The sequence below is a fragment of the Cupressus sempervirens genome, chromosome 10 (assembly GCF_028749045.1).
Source record: "Cupressus sempervirens isolate cs-2001-9-10 chromosome 10, ASM2874904v1, whole genome shotgun sequence".
In the NCBI taxonomy this organism is placed as follows: domain Eukaryota; kingdom Viridiplantae; phylum Streptophyta; class Pinopsida; order Cupressales; family Cupressaceae; genus Cupressus; species Cupressus sempervirens.
Window position 1 is genome coordinate 675,887,775 of NC_143127.1, and position 20,848 is coordinate 675,908,622.

Below are 20,848 nucleotides of genomic sequence, written 5' to 3' on the forward strand. Positions count from 1 at the left end.
AGGTTAATTATCAAGAGGGGGGTAGGGGTGAATCAATACTTAGACAACAACTAGAAATGTTTACTTTTAGCTGATAATCTGTAACAATCTCATTATGAAAATCTAGATCTACCCAACAGTTCAACCATTTAAACATAATCAATCCATATGTACAAAATTATATAAAAATTGATGATTTTGTTTTACATAACACAATAATTTTTTTATCATAGAAAACACTTATTTAGAGGAAAAACTACAATGGGGATGGAACCCACAACTTTTTTATTGTAGTAAAAAAGGTTTGTTGATTAGGTATACATTGGTGTTTCTTTCTAAGAAACCCACTCTATGAAAAGTGACTAATATATTTTTAATTATATCATTATCCTATTATGAGTACTCTATTAAGAGATTTTATCCTTCTTGTTTAGGCATTCACCTGGTTAGAGGCTTTAACAAGAGTTCACAAAAAAACTCAATAGTCTTGTAAGAGACTTTGTAAATCTTGCAAAAATTTGTTAGGTAATAGAGAAGATAGCTTGACCTATATTTTGCTTCTCCTTAATCTTTTTAGATAATCTTGTTCCTTCCATTTTAATCAATTAAATTTTTGTATTTGCAATCTCTCTCTTTTCTTTGCTCTTCATTTTCTCTTCTTTCTTTCTTTTTCACTCACTTGAATCATTGTGATCAATAGCCCTAACCTTAATCTTGAGCATAGATCATAGGATTGGATGAACTTTCTAAATTCCTTTATAATTTATTTGATAAACTTTCCACTTGACCTTCTCTAATAATTCCTTCTATACCTTTTCTAATCATGATTTCTCATTTACTCTGATACTAACTATAACTTAGTAATTTTTCCATCATTGAAAAACTATTAATCCAATGTCCATCATTCATTCTTATGTCCAACAAGTCTTACATGAGACCTTGTTGTCTAGTGTGAGCTTTTAAAGTGAAATTTCCTAGCTTGTGGGGAAAGCTTGTGCAAAAATCTCCCTATCTTGCATGATCCTAGAGCTATTTTGTTGCACTAAAAAAAATGAGTGTCTATTATTTCTTTCTAAAAATTCAATTTGAGGTTTTGGATACTCTTTTAGATCCCACATCTTCTGAGATATTGAAAAATTAGATATTGAGTCATTTGAGGAGTTGTATTTTAAATTACCATCATGTTAATTGGAATGAATTTGTATGTTTCAAACATTTAATAATTTGTGCTTTGGGTTTTAAAATGAATGCATTGTAAGTGATAAATGCTTGGGGATATTTTGTCATTTGGTATTTTGTCTCTCATTGTGATATTTGTAATCTTATGTTTGTAGTTGCATGTATCCATGCTTATCTTAATATATATTTACACACGCGCGCGCACATGTGTGTGTGCGCACACACATGCACACACACACACACACACACACACATTTTCCTTTATTTATCCTTGTTTCCAAGGATCTTCAGGTATAGAATTATAATTGTACTCATGAGATTTGACACTTCTACATCCCTAACCTACCTACATGATAAATAGGTTTATTCTAAATATGGCCTAAATAAGAACATATTAAATGGTAGTCCATCCTCCTCCATGAGAGGGATAATTGTACATCTTTTTTGTCCTTGTTAATTACTAGTTTCCATCCTCTTTATGTAGTGTCCATCCTATTGTATCGCTCTTCCAATTATTTAAAAAGATAATGGCATACTATAGATTTATCTAGGTTAAATACCATTTAATGTTTCCAAAGAGAAATAAATGAAAGCAATACCTTAAGCACCTAGAGAACATCTTCTTTTTGAATTAGAATTCCTTGATAATATTTCCATCAGCTAGATGTTTACAAACACATTGGACATAATGAGTGTTGGATACAATTGATTAATTGTGTGTTGTCTTTGATGTTACACAAATGTCATATCAATTGATAGACAATGCTTACCAAGCTCACTTAGTCAATGAATATAGTTTTCCTTATCTACAGAGAGTTCATAGGTTTACTCTGAAGAAATGATAGTGTCTACGAAGCTCACTTAGGCATTGAAGGAATTGAGGTAGAAAAGAGTGTTAACCGATCTCACTTGGTTAATGAAGGGAAAGATGGGCAGAGTTAGAATTCACCAAGTTCACTCGATTGCCAAAGGATTTCTACAAGTTAGCAGTGTTAACCAAGCTTCTGTTGGTTAACAAAGAGAATTGTTCCAAAGTTAGTTTCTACCGAGCAGGGTTGGCTTGCAAAGTATTTTTCTTATTTTGGCATATGAAGCTTAATTACTTTATGTATTGATTCTAGTTGACTATGATGATGAATATTGGTTATTGTAATTTGAATTTGGGCCAACTTGACAATCTGGAAGGTATAAATAAAACATCAAGTTGAGTTTTCTAGTATGTGTGCAAGTGCGTTGATTGAATTGAAAAGAAAAGAAAGGGAGCAAACTTGAAGGACAAGAAGGTATTTTGTGGAGTAGAAAAGTAATAATCAATCAGGAAGGATCAAGTTTAAGTAGAATAGAGATCTAGATTCAACAATTTAGTTGCATCACAATTAGGTCATTTCATTGTTACTCTCTAACCATCATAGCAATGATCTAAAATCTCTTAATAGAGTTGGTTTAATAGCCAGTTGTAAATCCTCTAACAAGGTGGCAATTCCATCAAATGTTTATAAGACCTCTTGCAAGGCCACTCCTAGTAGGGCGATTAAATCCTCTAATAAGGTCACACCTAATAGTGTGTTTTGTAACCTTTAACAAGGTTGGCTCCTAATGGGGCCCACTTTAGAAGAGTGAAAAATAGTAACTAGTTACATTGGTGGTTTTTCCCAAATTGGGTTTCTATGTTAAATCCTAGTGTCCCATGTGTTCATGTCATCTCTCTTATGCTTGCAAGTTAATTACTATTAATGCTTTAAGATCTTCCAAAAGTAATTCACACTCTGCATTTACCGAGTTACAACATTTTTTTGTGTTTACTGAGTAACAATAGTAATTAGTTTTCTTAGTCTAAATTTTATTGTTGACATCTAAGGGATCTAGGATATATTTTAGTGGTAATTGATTCACCCCACCTCTCATTTACTCCTTCTATATTTCCAATAATTTTTATTAGAGTATTTGGTGCTTGCAGGAAAGGTTTCAAGGACTTAAACTAAAGATTAGGATGTCTTACAAGAGAGAGATTCCAAAGCTAAACAGAGACAACTTTTCAGCATGGTACGGACTCATGAGACTTCATCTGGCTACCATTAGTTATTCAAGATGAAAATACCTTGATGAAGAATACAAAACTCCTAATAGTACATTATCTATTGGAGATCTTACTGAGAAAAAGAAAAATAACATCATGATGATTGATATTGCATCTTTTCTCAGCTATGATGAATTTGATGAGATCAAAAACTATAAAACTACTTTTGATATGTGGAACAAGATAAAGGACATCTATGGTGGTGATGACAATGTAAGGAGAGCCAAAGTAGAAAGCCTTAGAGGATAGTTTGATCAAATAAGAATGAGAGAAGATGAAAATGTTGCCAAATATGTGGAAAGAATCAAAGCTAGTGTTAGTGCAATCAAAGCCTCTAGAGGAGAAATCAAGTAAGAAACTGTTACAAGTAAAGTTCTTAGAACATTGCTTCTTATCTATGCAATTAGAGTATCTGCTATTCAAGAAAAGAGATGTGATCCAAATCACAAGTTAAGTTTGAATGCCTTAGTAGGAAGATTGATAGCTTTTGAGCTAGACAACTTTGACAATTATGTTCCAGTTTCCAAAAATATTGAGTCTCCATTTGAAACTAACCTTTCACTCAAAGAGAAAGGGAAGAAAATAAAGGACATTCAGTCAATAAGTGAAGAGGAAACATAGGAAAGTTCTAATAGTGATCATGAAGTTGTTGAAGCTTTAATTGCAAAGAAATATTCTAGAGGTAGAGGAAAGTATAAAGGTAAGGTTCCTTTAATCTATTTTTCATGTGAAGAAATTGGTCATATTGCTGCCAGGTGCCCAAATAGAGAAAGAAAATATGAGAAGATGAGCCACAAGTACAAAGGCAAGAAGGAATCCAAAAGTCAAAAATCCTTCAAAGACAAAGGTAAGAAGACTTTTTTTATGGCTAAAGATTCTGATAACAGTAAAGATGAAATAGTATACATTGTTGTAAAAGATGAATCCGATGAAGAAGAAGATAAGATGGCAATTATCTCTAATGTTGGTAAAAATGACACATGGATCATAGATAGTGGATTTTCACATCATATGACTGGAGACAAAAAAAAATTTGAACACTTTGAACACTATGATGGAGGTAGTGTAAGGTTTGGAAACAATGAAGCTTGTTGCATAAAAGGGAAAGGTCGCATATCATTAACCAATGAACTTTTTATGTGACAATGCCTATTGGGTTGAAAGACTGAAACATAACCTACTAAGTGTGGCACAACTAATCAACATTGGATTCAAGGTAGAATTCATACATGGCAAGGTAAGATTACTGGATGACAAAGGGAATTTGATTGGATTAGGCAAACAAACAAGAGATAACCTATTTTATCTTGATCTTGGTGATTGCTCATGTTTTATTGCTCAAATGGAAGAAAGTTGGTTATGGCATAGAAGACTATGTCATGTAAACTTTGATAATATGGTCAAGATAAGAAAATTCGGAAAAGTAAGAGGTATCCCTAGTTTGAAGAAACTAGATGTTGTTTTATGCAAAAATTGTCAAATTAACAAAATGGGAAAGACTAGTTTTAAGAGAAAAAACTATCAATTTGAAGATGTCTTAGAAATTTTGCATACTGACTTATGTAGACCCATTGGAATAGAAAGTTATAGTGGAGAAAAATTCTTTATTCTTTTTGTTGATGACTATTCCAAAATGATGACTGTTATGTATCTTAGAGAAAAGTCAGAAGCATTTGAAAAATTCAAATGGTATCTAGAAATAGTAGAAAAAGAAATAGGAAAAACATTGAAATGCTTAAGATAAGACAAAGGTGGTGAATTCATCTCCAATGAATTCAATAATTTTTGCATTGAAAGAAGAATCAAAAGGCAAGTATCAACCCCTGGTACCCCTGAGCAGAATGGAATAGCTAAAAGAAGAAACATATCCATCATGGATTGTGCAAGGACTCTAATGATTGAAAAGAATGTTGCTATCAAATACTAGAAGGAAGCCATCAACACTATATGTCATACTTTGGACTAAGTAAAATTGAAGAAAGACTCACATAAAAATCCCTATGAATTATGGTATGGCTACAAACCCAATGTAAGTTACCTGAAAGTATTTGGTAGTAAATGTTATATCTTGAAAGAGTCTAGAAAAGGAAAACTTGATGTAAAAGGTGATGAAAGTATATTCTTAGGATATTCGTATAGAAGGAAGACATATAAATGTTTGAATTTGTCTACTCATAAAATCATACAAAGTGCACATGTGAGAATTGATGAGTTTGCAGAAAAGACTGAAGAAGAAAGCAAAAGGGAACTAGGAGATTATAAAAGATTTATTTATTTCAAACTTGATACATTGCTAGGCACATCTAACAATAACGAGACTTCACCTCCCAAGTCTTCCACAGCTACCAAGTTGAAAGAAGTATAGATTGAGTCACAGGGACCTGAGTCACATTTTGAAGCTATTGAGTCAATACCTATGAAGTTTGAATGACTCGAGCCTAAAGTTGAAATTTAAGATGAAGACAGTACAATTCATTCAAAAGGCAAAGAACCTGTATTGGCCAATTATGTCAGAAGGCATCATGCACCTGATTAGATTAGTGGACATAAATTAGAAGGTACTATGACAAGAAGAAAATTAAAAGGTACATGTGTACTTGCTAATTTTGAACCTAGAAGTGTTAAGGATGCTATATAAAATGAAAGTTGGATTGAAGCAATGAACGAAGAAATAGAATAGATAGAAAAGAACAAAACTTGGACTCTTGTTCTTAGGTCTAAAGATAAAAATGTGATTGGAGAAAAATAGTTACTCAGAAATAAGCTGAATGAAGATGGACAAGTATCAAGAAACAAAGTTAGATTAGTGTGTAAAGGGTATTCTCAAGAAGAAAGAATTGATTATGGTGAGACTTTTTCTCCTATTGCAAGATTAGAAGGTGTTAGGACCCTACTTGCATATGCAACTCATAGAGGATTCAAATTATATCAAATGGATGTTAAATGTGCATTCCTAAATGGAATTCTTGATGAAGAAGTCTACATTTAATAACCATAAGGTTTTGTTGATCCTGACAAAAGGGATATGGTCTACAAATTACATAAAGCACTATATGGTCTCAAACAAGCTCCTAGAGCCTAGTATGAAAAGCTACATCACTACTTGATATAGATTGGTTTTTAGAGAACAAATGATAACAATAGTCTATACATCAAGGAAGGACCAGATAACAAAATTGTATTGGCAGAGATATTTGTGGATGATACTCTATTTATAGGAAATGATTACCTATGCAAAGAATTTTCAAAACAAATGAACAAAGAGTTTGAGATGTCCATGTTTGGTGAAATAAAATTCTTTGTTGGATTACAGATACAATAGAATAGAAATGGTATCTATAACACCCAATCCAAGTATATAAAAGAGATACTCAAGAAGTTTGGTATGGAAGATTCAAAACCAATTGATACCCCCATGTGTACTAGACTCAAGCTTACTAAAGATGATGACTCCAAAGAAGAAGATTAGACCTTATATAGATCAATGATTGGAAAGCTACAATGTGTAGTTCACACAAGGTCTGATATTGCCTTAGTAGTTGGGATAGTGGCAAGATTCTTAGGTAAACCTAGAGAAAATCATATCATGGCAATCAAAAGAATCTTTAGATATCTAAAAGGTACTGAAGACTATGGCTTATGGTACAAATTTGGAGGAAACCTAGACCTAATGGTATTCACTAATGTTGATTGGGTAGGAAATATTGATGATAGAAAAAGTACCAGTGATGGAGCTTTCTTTATTGGTAAAAGGTTGGTATCTTGGACAAGCAAGAAACAAAACTGCACATCTCAATCCACAAGAGAAGTAGAGTATGTAGCAGCAATAGTAAATTATTCTAACATTGTTTGGTTCAAATAATTAGTAGAAGGAATGAAGGTTGAAATCAAAGAGCCAGTCGTCATGTATTGTGATAACACCAACACAATTAACAAATCAAAGAACCTAGTGATGCATTCCAAAACAAAGCACATTGCTATAAAATATCAATTTGTCAGAGAACTGGTGTAGGACAAAGAAATCAGATTGGAATATGTCCACACAAAAGAACAAATTGTGGACATATTCACCAAGCCATTACCTAAGGATGCATTCTTGTATCTAAGAGGTAAGTTAGGGGTCATTCCCCTATCTAAAGCTCATTAATAAAGTTTAGTGATTCATCAAACAGAACCAAACTAAAGATCAATTAGTTGATGCAACATAATCAAGAGAATATTGCATATGAATCAGTACTCAAGGTACATTGATACACATTTGGCATATGTTGTCTTTGGTATGTGTTGTCAAAGAGGCAGAAGTTTACTGCCATATCTTTATCTTTCTAAAATTTTGTAGAGGAAGAAGTTTGAAAAGAAGCATAAAGAAGAAGTTCTTGTGTAAAATCAAAGAGGGAGAAATTTTCTGTCAAAAGGAGTCTTGTTCTCAAAATTTCATTGTGCTATGACATGTTGTGTTTCCATCAATTCCAAAAAGGGAGATTTTTGGATACAACTGATTAATTTTATGTTGTCTTTGATGTTATATAAATGTCATATCAATTGACAAACAATGCTTTCTGAGCTCACTTGGTCAATGAAGATAGTTTTCCTTGTCTACAGAGCATTCATAGGTTTACTCTGAACAAATGATAGTGTCTATTGAGCTCAGTCAAGCATCAAAGGAATTGAGGTAGAAAAAAGTGTTAACCAAGCTTACTTAGTTAACAAAGGGAAAGATGGACAGAGTAAGTATTCGTTGAGTTCACTCAATTGCCAAAGAATTTTTGCAAGTTTGTAGTGTTAACTGAGCTTCTATTAGTTAACACAAAGAATCATTCCAAAGTTAGTTTCTACTGAGTAGAGTGAGCTTGCGAAGTATTTTTCTTATTTTGACATATGAAGCTTAATTAATTTATGTATTGATTCTAGCCGACTATGATGATGAATATTGGTTATTGTAATTTCAACTTGGGTTGACTTGACAATCTAGAATGTATAAATAAAACATCAAGTTGAGATTTCTAGTGTGTGTGCAAGTGTGTTGATTGAATTGAAAAGAAAAGAAAGGGAGTGAACTTGAAGGACAAGCAGGTATCCTTGTGGAGCAGAAAAGTAAAATTTGATCAGGAAGGATCAAGTTTAAGTAGAAAAGAGATCTGGATTCAACAATTTAGTTGTATCACAATTAGGTCATTTCATTGTTACTCTCTAACCATTGTAGCAGTGAACTAAAATCTCTCAACAGAGTTGGTTTAATAGCCAATTGTAAGTCCTCTAACAAGGTGGAAATTCCATTGAATTATTTTAAAACCTCTTGCAAGGCTACTCCTATCAGGGTGATTAAATCCTCTAAAAAGGTCACACCTAACAGTGTGTTTTGTAACCCTTAATAGGGTTGGCTCCTAATAGGGCTCACTTTAGAAGAGTGGAAAACAATAACTAGTTACATTGGTGGTTTTTTCCAAATTGGGTTTCCGCGTTAAATCCTGGTGTCTCATGTGTTCATGTTATCTCTCTTATGCTTGCAAGTTAATTACTGTTAATGTTTTAAGATTTTCCAAAAGTAATTCACACTCTACATTTATTGAGTTACAACATTTTCTATGTGTTTACCAAATAACAACAATAATCAATTTTTTCAGTCTAAATTTTATTGTTGACATCTAAGGGATCTAAGATATATTTTAGTGGTAACTGATTCACCCCCCCTCTCAATTACTCCTATATTTCCAACAAGTGAGATTTCCAATATTCATCATCCATAAGTGGAAGAGTAGAACTAGTTTATCTCCCTTTAGTAATGGAATGAAAATAATTCATACCAATTAAGTTTGGCCAATATACCCCCAACAAATCTATACTTGTCTTCTAAATGGTCTCTCTTAGATAAATATTATTTTGACCTTCATGATTTAGGGCTAGGGGATTGCATTTGATCGATCATTTCTTGGTTCAATTTTTTGTTTGGGACCTTCTCCTTGATTTTTTCTCTTCCTTTTATTCTCTACTCTTATTTGGTCTCTTCCTATTTTAAACACTAGATGCCTCCATACTTACAATCAAAATTCACTCACTAACTTTGGTAGCTTGCAATTCTTCCTTTCTTTGCAAAAATATTTTCTCTTACTTTTTTCACTTTAGAATACATCTTGAATGCATTAATTTTAACAATTAGAGAGGAAACAAATCATTAATATTCCTTGTGTAACCTCATTAATCTACCTGATGTTGAGCATTTAATTGTATCTTTTGGCTTCAATTTTGAAAATTGAAATTGATATGAGAATAATTGTGGATAGGTATAGTTCTCTTTGAAATATGTTATACTTATGTGCCATAAAAAAATCCCTCTTCACTACTCCTAAGTATTTTTTCTTTCCCTTCATCGATATGGGTTAGCTAGACAAAGTCATGGGAGATTGATACATCTCTATTAGAATTAAAATAACTATACTGATGGATTTCATCGATAAGACTTTTCTCAATATACTAGTGTAACATATCAATATATACATTCCCAATGAATTCAAGTATTACTATGTATATTTACTATCAATGAGACCATTTTATTTCTTTTTCAATAGCTTTATGATTCCTCAATCAGTGTAGGCTTTATTGATTATCTCATCGAGTATTAGTGTGACTTGGAAAAAGTTTCCCCATAGTGTAATGTTATCCTAGTATGCTTATTAGTATAACCTTGACCAATGTCCATACTTTTCTTCATCAACATATATTTTTGATACCAAATATAATAGAATTTGTCCCTTTAATCACTATAGATTACACCATTTTCTTTATCGCATGTCAGATAAATACTAAAACACTTACCCCCAACTCATAAGTAATGTTGATGACTTTCCTTGGTGAGACTTACTTTGATACATCATATTGTTTACAAAGCTCTTTAAGTGTAAGCCTTACCAATGGCCTGATCAACCATTAGCAAGATGTCAGCATCCCTTTACCACTTGTTATTACTACACCGATGAAACTATCACTATATGTTATGTCAATCAAGGTCTTTGTTAATCATTCAACTTTTTTGAATAACTTTTTAGATTGGATTATACTTACACAAGGTTATTGTAAATTTAATGATTTCAAATCCACTCATTGGTTTATATTTTTTCTTTTGAATTCTCATTGGGATAACTCATGTTGATGCTTACAACTCATTTGTATTTCATCGGGTTAACTTATACTGTCTTGTCAATATGAGTTTAATGCCAATTTTTTTTATGGAATTTCTTTCTATTAATATAACCCCCTATACACATGAGCCAATGGTATACCTCTCAATACCAACTCATAAATGAAGCAATTTGGCCATGTTGTTTACTTGGGATCAAACTATACATGTAGATGCCAACAATAATTATTCTTTTTCCTTAAATAAACATGTTACAAAGATACAATATTTTTTATAAAATTAAAAACCAGAAAGAGGTAGGAATATGACCTATATTTCCCAAAATAATTGAATATAGAGGGTTGGGAAATATTTTCAAAGAGGAAAACTAAGTGGATAACTTATGTGCTAACAAAACATTTTAGTTACCTGATACCCTAAGTACCACATTTCCTTTTAAAATTATAAGTCATGTTTTAATTTTTTTTAATTCTTTTCCAAGTTTTAGAGAGATGTGACAAGATATATCCTTATATAGTTACTTTAATGATTAAGGTGTTAAGAATGTAATGATTTTTTTTTTTTCATTTCTCAATATGGAAATCCTAGTTAGTTTGTGTTTTCAATATGTTGAAGGTCCTTATAAGTTTTCTAGTAGCTAATGATTCATTATTGACATTGTGTTTTATGTTCTAGTATATGTGATAGGTAAAGTCCATGTTTAACTATTTGTAAGCTTGGACCCTTTTTTTTAAATTGTCATTTTAAAATTTGATTATATTTTATTGGTTTTATCAACAATAATGATAATTTTTAGTTATTAGCAAATGGTTTTGATGATTGGTGGGAGGTTTTGAAGGAGAAAAATATCATCAATTTACAATACAAGAATGATAATAAGAGGTCAAAAGTGTTATTTTCAATGCATTCTTCCAAATACTTCATTTTATTATAATGGTATAGTAAAGAGAGTGGGAGAAAAGGGGATCATTTTAAAAATCCTATCATTATAGTTCATATCCATAGATTATTCATTCTTACATGATATAGGTAATGAAAGAGTAAGAAAAGATGAATCTAAAGGGGTAGGTTTTTATTTTTTATTTTTTAATTATATAGTTAGTTCGTTAAGGCATGATAACACATGTAAACGATATATGAGCTATTATTTTTCTAAAGCTATTGAATTGGTATAGAAGCACCTAATGCCATGTATGCCTCCATGAGGTAAATATTCAATTTCCATTTTGTTTCATGTAAAATAAGATATTATGGACCATTTAAAAATATATTTAGTCATCCAATGTAATGTAAAACCCTTGTTAGGTTCATGGTGCAAAGTTGTTAAGAAATTGTCAATATTGTCATTAAGGAGCAAAAAGTTGTCAATATGCTCAAAGTGGTATGTTATCATGTATTAAGGTTTTTTGGACCTATTTGAACCTAATTTTAGTAGTTAAGGTCATGGGAGATCATTTTTTTGGCTCATAATTTTTTTTTTGAAAAGTAGTCATATTTGACAAATAGTTGTCAATACTAATTTTGTTACAAATTTGGCAACAAGTGACATTTTGTTAATTTTAAGTTTAAGAGGTGGTTGTATCCAATAATAAGTATGATAATTTTATAAATATGTCATACCGATCAATTTTATTGTAACTATTGGGAAGCAAAAAAACTTGATTTTGTTCTTGCATTTCAAAATTTTGCTTGTTACACAAGATTTTGCTATATATTATAGAAATATCAAATATGTATTAAAAAATGGTCTTGGGTCCTCTAAGTTGGTTTTACGAAAAATGTTATGGTAAAAATACACATTTTGTTGCTTACTTTAATACCTTAGACAAAATTAATAGTCAATTTTAAGAGAACAATATTCAAAGAAACCCCATCCACAATTTTAAATGTGTAATATCTTTTAAATGGGTATCTAAAAATCCAATTTTCTTCTAGAGACCTATCTTGGTTCAAATGTTATGTGCAAATTTGTCTATTGGGGGGCTAGTATATTTTGTGCCTAGTTTCATGATCAGTTTATGAGATAAGGAAATTGAAAGTCTTGGAGTCAATTTATAGCCTATCCATGTTGTATTTTATTGTTATCACATGTTTTGAAGGTTTTATCAAACATTTTGAGGCCTTTAACCAATGTTGGTACTTTTGACCTATCGTAACATTAGGTACATAATGGAAAGAGACTTACACTTGTACAATTGGAATGTGTGGTTTGGTCATAACCTAAGTTAACATGATATCACATATTATCACTTGCCTAATAAATCAAAAGTTCAATATCATGCCATCACTTTGTCAAATGGAGTTGCCTTGGGCTTATAGTTACAACATTTTTTCATCGTATTGTGAAACTAAGCATCATTTTATCCAACTACTTATTTACCCACAACATCAGTAAGTAGAATGACACTAATTAATAATTTCTATATGTAGTTAGATAATTTACAAGATATTATACATTCATGCCTAAACTGTACTCTTAAGATTTACAAATCAACAATTTATTAAATGTTAGTTAAAAGTAGACATAGATGTACCTTTGAAATGGAGTGGTCTCATAATAATATGGATAGAATCATGTCCAAATGCTTCTTATAAAATTTTGGGACCCTTAGAGTAAAGGGGATCAAGGTAGGTCAAGATTTAATATCTAAATTGATAATATAAACCTCTCCTAACATTCACCATGACAATATCAACTAGAGAAGTACCTTTTCAAGAAAGATGGTAGGACCTTCAAACTTCATATGAATTATCTTTGTAAAGGTTTCAAATTTTTAGAGACATACATTTATCAAGGAATAGTAGAAAAATGTAATTTAAATGGTCTTACTATACATGAATAAAATAAACAATACAACTTGAGATAAGAAAACAATCTTACTTGGAAAATGGAAAGATGGAATCATAAAATTAATAGGAATTGTTGCATGTAACTTAAGCACTAGCCTGAAAGAGAAATGCAAAATTGTAATTTATTTTTTCTTGAATGGTAGAAAGAGAGATAAAATCCACTAAAGGGGAAATTTTAATTTGATAAAAGTTATAACTTATGAGTGCTAACATTAGTATGAATTTGTCATATAAATCAAATTTTATAACAATATATTTTGTATCTTAAATCAACAAGTGGTATCCTATTAAGGAAGTATATCAGCTTCGTACACTAATCTTGACAATGGGGTTATGTATAAACTTTCTTAGATATTTACAAGAGTTACATTAAATTTAAATAAATAAACAGAAATAACATGCATAACACAACAAAATGATTTACATGAGGAAAATCCATTTAGAAAAAAAAACCCACACTAAAAAATTTGTCAAATATATTATTGAAAAATTAAAAAATTATTAAAATGTGCTTGCAAATAGGGACTCGCACAAGATTATCACCATTCAAATATCTAGAGGTAGCTATACAATTGGACTCTTACACTAGACCTCTATCTCACACACCTAATTTATAGGAGATACAATATGTGAAACTATCAAAAGGTGTTACAAAACCACATGTTAAAAACCACTAATAAAGTGGCACTCATCTTATCTGGATCCTAAGATGTCCATGATGTAACAAAATATATAAAAACATGTGTAAATCCCTTTTACAACTCATTCATGTCTTCAATAAAGTATCTATAAGGGAAGTAATAAAGTTAACTTGTGTATATGGACAATCTAAGAAGCTTAGTCCTATCTTCATACTTACATTGGAATGAATATGATCCACAAGGCTAAAGAAGGTTCAAGTTAAAGGAGAGTGTAATAATCATTCACTATGGAGTTGAAAAATGACTAGAAAAAATGGGAGTGACAATAATACAAGGATGGAAAGAGAATTGAGGTTTTTAAGCATGAAGATGGACGTGAGTTGTAAATCTAGATTTATAAAAAAAATTAGAGGTCTAGGGAAAGTTTGACTCTCCTTAGACTAACCAAAATTGATGAAACTTAAGTTTATTATCTTTGATAGACTTTTTTGTAATTATATTATACTTGTGCCACCTATCATTAGCTCATAGAAAATGGGAAATAGGATGTAGTAAAGAAAAATGGAAAAGAAAGGAAGTGTGTTTTTAATATCAAAGTCTTGATAAGAGAGATTAAAATTAGTATACCTTGATGATGCAAATACAAGTCATAAATTGGGTTTACACGTATTGATACAATAACAAGACTATATAAATACCTAAAAGGAAATCATAAAAGACATACGTGCATAATGATTTGTTAAATATTTTCCACAAATGAAGGATGAAATACCTTGGTTTATTGATATGGTTAATTGATCCTTGAATGCATGCTTGATTTTTTGAAAGAATTAATGTTTGGACTTGAATCAATAAGATATGATCGGATCTTAATTTCTTGTGACTACTAAAATTAGGGAGTTAGCACTGCTTTTATACACCACTTAGCTAATTTGGAGCCCAAAACTTGAACAAGGTTGAATAATATTAAGGATCCCAATAAAACCCAAAAATAAATATACTACCCAAATTTGGACACAAGTTACCATGTACAGGATGAGTTTGGTCCACCTTGTACCCATTGACTCACTTTATACTAGCAATTTTGGGCTCAAATTTAAGTTGGGAGTCCACCAAGATTATTGGGATCTTAAGAATGTGCATGAAGTCAAGGTTTAATAATAAAAAATATGTTTAATAGGCTACACATGCTAATAGGGTATTTAAATTCAAATAATTAAAGGGGCATACCCAAAATTAAGGGCCCTCATTGATATTTGATGATATTTAATTAATAAAAGACTCATAATTTAGATTTCTTATTAATTAAATAGATGAAATATTTAAGAGAGGACATGTATTTATATATCTATTAAATGTTTAACAAATTTCTATGATGCATGAAAGAATTAGAGCACACTAAAATAGGTGCCAAATAAGTATAGAATTGTACACCTTAGCAAGGTGTTTACAATTTATGATTCTTTATTTAGCCCCCAATTTAGTGGGAGTATGAATCTACATGCATACTCATGGTAGAGTAGAAGAAATAGAGAGATATGACCATTGGGAAAGGCAAGGAGATAAGACACTACTAAGTTCAAGGGAACAAACCTCCAAAATAAGGATCTTAACTCATAGAATCTCATACAACGACACACAAAAGTATTAAAAAAACTTAAGACCAAAGCATACTAAAGCTTCAATTAAAATAGTTAGGAGCTAAATAATAAAAATGTATCAATCACTAATGTCATTATTGGAATTATATTACAATAGAATAAGTGGTCACATAGAAAAAGAAAGAGTGCATGACAAAGGTGAGATAAGACTCCATGATAACCTAACTAGCATGTCAAAAAGACCAAAAAGGAGAGAGAGAAAGGGTATCATAGAAGGAAATTTTTTTATGCTAAGTGATCCATCCAAATCGAGGAGGAAAAATTGAAAACAAGTTATATTATGCTAGTCAACCCATCCTACAAGATATTTTGGTATAAAGAGATTTATGGGCTAGTAATATGTGTTATGCTAGTCAACTCATATTTTACTGAGGAGAGCCCATATGTGATAAGAAGAAGTTGTGTTATGATAGTTTTACCAATCCCAAGGATAACCAAGGAAAGTATTGTATCCAATGTAATCTGCTAAATGATGGAAAAAAGAGTCATCTAACCCTAGAAAATTATATTATTATCCTATACTCAACTTGAAATGTTTAAAATAATAATAAACAAAACATTCACAATAATAAGGACCTATAAGACCCTACCCCATCCACATTAAATATGGAAAATTAGGATTATATTCACACATTAAGGAAAAGAAGAACAAGGATAGACATCTTCAACACAAAATATATATCCATTAAAAAATACTCAATCCAAGCCAAAAGAGGTCATAACTTTTATGAGGAAAATAAGAGACAATTGTAGAGAGATATCATACAAGTTTAAAGGGATCCTTTATTGAAAAATATAGGGAATGAGAACAAAAATTCAAACCTTCCCTATTTATAGGTGAATGGATTCTTGAATAATGATAACATAATTTTAGCCCCCAATAAAGATATTTTTTTAATAATGGACATGAAATCTAAAAAAAGGAAGAGGTTGTGATCAATAATTCACACATATTTCATAAGAGAATCCCTAAATTAAGACAATAAATTACATATAAGAAGGGATGTTACATCACATGATAAGAAAATATTACTTAACCAAGAGAATTTGGATCCTTAATGTTAGATTTGTATAGTTAATTGGAAAATTCTCCCTGGAAATTATGGGTTTTCTCATTCTTATATATATATATATATATATATATATATATATATATATATATATATGTTATATCTAAAATTCAACTTGGCATATTATTCACCAATTGTTTATCGGGCTATAAATATCATTTTAGTGACTTATATTCATGACCCAATGTGTTGGAAATATTATGATAGGCTAAGTTACTGAGAGAGGGGTGAATTAGTAACTTATAAAATTTAATCTTTAATTAGCCATTAATCCTTCATGAGTATTCTAATCTAATTGCATGCATGAGAAACTAAAAACATTAAAGCATACATAATACTTTTGACACACAATGTGATGACCTAGAAACCTTCCAAATAGAAAGTAAAATTGGGGTGGGGATGATACCCACAAGATTTAGTACAACAGTATAAAATTGGCCTATTAAGACTTACAATGATCACTTTTGATGATCTACCCTATTAGAAGCAATAAGGACTACTAGGTCCACCTTGAAAAAGGATTTACAAACATACAATGAAGTATGGACTCGGTAAAGAGATTTACACAAGATTGTTAGGTCTACCTTGTTAAAGGATTTGATTGATCCACCTGTTAAGATGAAGTAGTAGCTAATATTTGATCTACAACTTGGTTTGTTGAATGAGATTCCTCTAAGTGTACAAATCACCTTGCTGTGATAGATAAATCTTTGTTGCTCCTTATATTTTTGTAGCCTTTTTAATTCACTCTTCTTTCTTCTCTTCTTATTACATTACATCATATCATCATATTGGATATGTCACAATGTAGTAGATATATACCAATCCAATTTACAAATTACAAAGTTAGCCACAATACAAGTTTACAAAAAAATCACAAAGTCGGCCAAAGTGTAGAAACTCAGGTTCTAAAGACTGCCTTGGTAAGGTTCTAACACTTGACATCCACTATCAATGCTCGACATCATTATGCACTCATTAGACATAGAAGCTCAGTCCATACTGATCAGTTCCAAGTAGTCTTAAACTCAGTTTGCATTGGCGACTTAATAAGTACTGTGAAACTTGGCATCTAAACTGAATCACTTGATTCAAAGTGCTGCATAGCTCAATTAATGCTATCACTATGAGCTTAGTATAATCTGAATCACTTGGTTAACACTAAATAGCTTGGTTGACACTAGACTCATATCACATCAACTACGAACTTGGTAAGCACTGCACAACTTGATTTCCACTGGTAAACTCAACATACACTGAGATGCTCAGTTTACACTGTTGATTATCACTATAGTAGTAACTACTCAGTGCAAACTAAAATTTGTCCAAAGGACTTGGTAGCAACTGTAAAACTTGGTTAACACTGTTAACTGTACAATATGCTTGATAGTGCTCACAATCTAAATAAGTGTATGTCATTAATAACAAACATGATTGGAATGTCAAAAATCTCCCCCTTTGGCATTAGTGAAAAAAACACTTATCAGTCAAAACTGAATTCAAGAATGTTCAAGAACATTTTATATCTATCACCTTATGTCTCCAACTCAGTAGAGTATACTATTTTTTTTAGATTTTTCAAAATTGGTTTTGTAAGAGATGCATTTTTGTACATGGTAATCCTCCCCCATACATAATATATAGTATACTATACATCTGATATATACATTTAAATACATCTTCTTCCCTTTGTACAATATACATTTTCTCTAAAATCTTTCAATCTTCTCCCCCTTTCTCCTTACATCTTCTCCATTCTTCTCCCCCTTTTTTATATTAATGCCAAAGATTTATACAAAATATATTTATACAATAATGCCAAAATGTGATAAGAAATTTGAATGTAACTTCAAGATAAGTGCCAAATTATTGTCACAATTCTCTTCCAACACCTTGCATTTGTGTAATGCAATCTGCACTTCTGCTGGCAATTCTATCATATGGTCTGCAATGGAGAAGTTATTGTCATGGATGGGCATTTTTGAATATGCAATGTGCTTCTATAGTGCATCCATTTTTGGGAGAATCATGTTCTAAATATCTATCAGTGTTAATCTTATTCTTGCCTCTTCTCTTAGCAATTTTGCCTACTTATTTGTCAAAAATTTGATCCCGTTGAAGTGGGCAGAGCTTGAACTTGGGTCAAGTTGCAACTATTGTGCACTTGCCTTCAGATCCTCATGAATCCTTGACAATTTATCTTTTATTTCCTTAGTGAATATTGATGTATCACAAATTTTACCAAAAAGTAAAGATACATTGATGTAGGAGGTCTCTAGAGAGCCTAAAATAGTAGATAATACTACTTGATGAATAGCAATTTGTTGAGCAATAAGTTCTAAAAATTTATCCTCAAAATTTTTCTTAGCTTTCTACAACAATTTTTTCTATCCATCCAAGTCTTTATTATATTTATGGACCACCTCTACTAACTGATACAAAATTGGTTGAGAAGAATCAATCACTATCCTTAGAGCCTCTGCTAGAATATTCTTAGCATCCTCAATTATCTTAAATTCCTTGTTTCTTTCCTCTCTAAGCATTGCCTACTTGGCTTTCTTTTGAAGAAGTTCACCAAAAACATGCATCTAATTAGGATTTAGATTTGAGATGTCCCATTTAGGAATGACAATCTCCTCATCAAGATCTATATCTTATTTCTTCTCTTTGCCTTTTCCCAAAAATTTTGTGCTCGGTTGAGGCTTGGTCTCAATTTTCCTTGCAGTTATTACTTGCATGGTAGAAATGGAAATAATTGTAGATATGGTAGGACTCACTGCAAAAGTGCATACTGAACTCATTGTTAAAATACTTATAGTAGAAATACTAGATGTAGCAAAAATTGACGTAGAGGGAAGTTCTTGCTGCTTAGTAGATGAAGTGCTTGCCACTTCTATCAATGAAATACTGAGATGGATAGGTACAAAGATTGATCGAGTGTTATGCTTTCAGTGCTAGTCATAATTATTCTTACTTAGGCTATCTCTAGGCTTGGTGTTTTCAATGTTTTGCTAGGAAAATGAGGAAGTGAGGCTATGACTACTAAAACAATCTTTACTGATTGGTCTCCTAATATATTGTGCATCTTCCTTGTAGCTTCCTACCCCTGTTCCTCTTCATCATCCACATTATCAAAATTAGTCACCTCTTCAATATCTTTCTCTTAATCTTTCTCTTGATCATCATCATCCTTATCACTTACACTAACTACAAAATCACTTGGCTTGTGAAGAAAATAAACATTATTCCACGTGTTTATAGAATTCTTCACAACATGCTCTGTATCTTTCAATAGTACAAGACAAGTGTTGAATCTCAAAATTAACTTTTCTTCATTTTTCTTCAAAGATTCCTTCACCTCCTTGTCATCAAAATTTGGTATGAGTTGCCTCAGTGTCTACTCATATATATCTTTTGCAGTTTGCATGGCATGCTCCCATCTTGGCTTAATCTTTTCCATCAAAGCATTAGGTATATGTTGAGCTTGCTGGTTAGGTGACTACTTCCACTTATTCATCTTGGATAGTAATATATCTTCTATTTGCTTCCATTCCTCTATATTCCTAGTATCATATTTTAGTGCCTTGAATTTTGTAATATCATATCTTGATTCTAATTCTTTTATTCTTTCCTCAAAGGTGGGTGGAGACCTCTTGAAGATTATGTCTCCTCCTTCTTTATTCGCTTTCTTCCTAGATGATCTCCTAGTGAACATAATAGTAGATGTCTTGGCAAGCTTGGTAATAATTACTTTACATTTCTTCTTGAGTGGCTCTTCTTCCTCTGAATTTTCTTCATCTTCTGCTTCTTCATCCTCTCCTTTTCCTTTAGTTAACAAGAGAGTGGAATTGGTTTTTAGTTTGGCAATCCTCTTCTTGCCCTTGTTAACTACACGAGGGAGTTTGATTTCCAATTCTATCTTAGCCTTTTCCTCATCACAGGTGCCAAAATAAGTAGCTTTAGGTTCAACAAGCTCATTTATCAATTCCTCAATTATGTCTTTGGTTTCATCAATGTTCACCTCATATCCAAGAGGTTTTACCCATGCTATTCTTGGCCTAACTACCTGAATGTATACTTTGTCACTATCAACCATGAAACAAACATCATCTTTATAATCTTAAACTAACTTCTTTGGAATCTTGAATCTATTATTCATTTTCTCTTTAAATGCATCGAAGTAGTTGTCCCATTTCAGTATTATACTCATTAATCTGATATAGAATGGGTATATCTTTTCTCCAAACTACTATTCC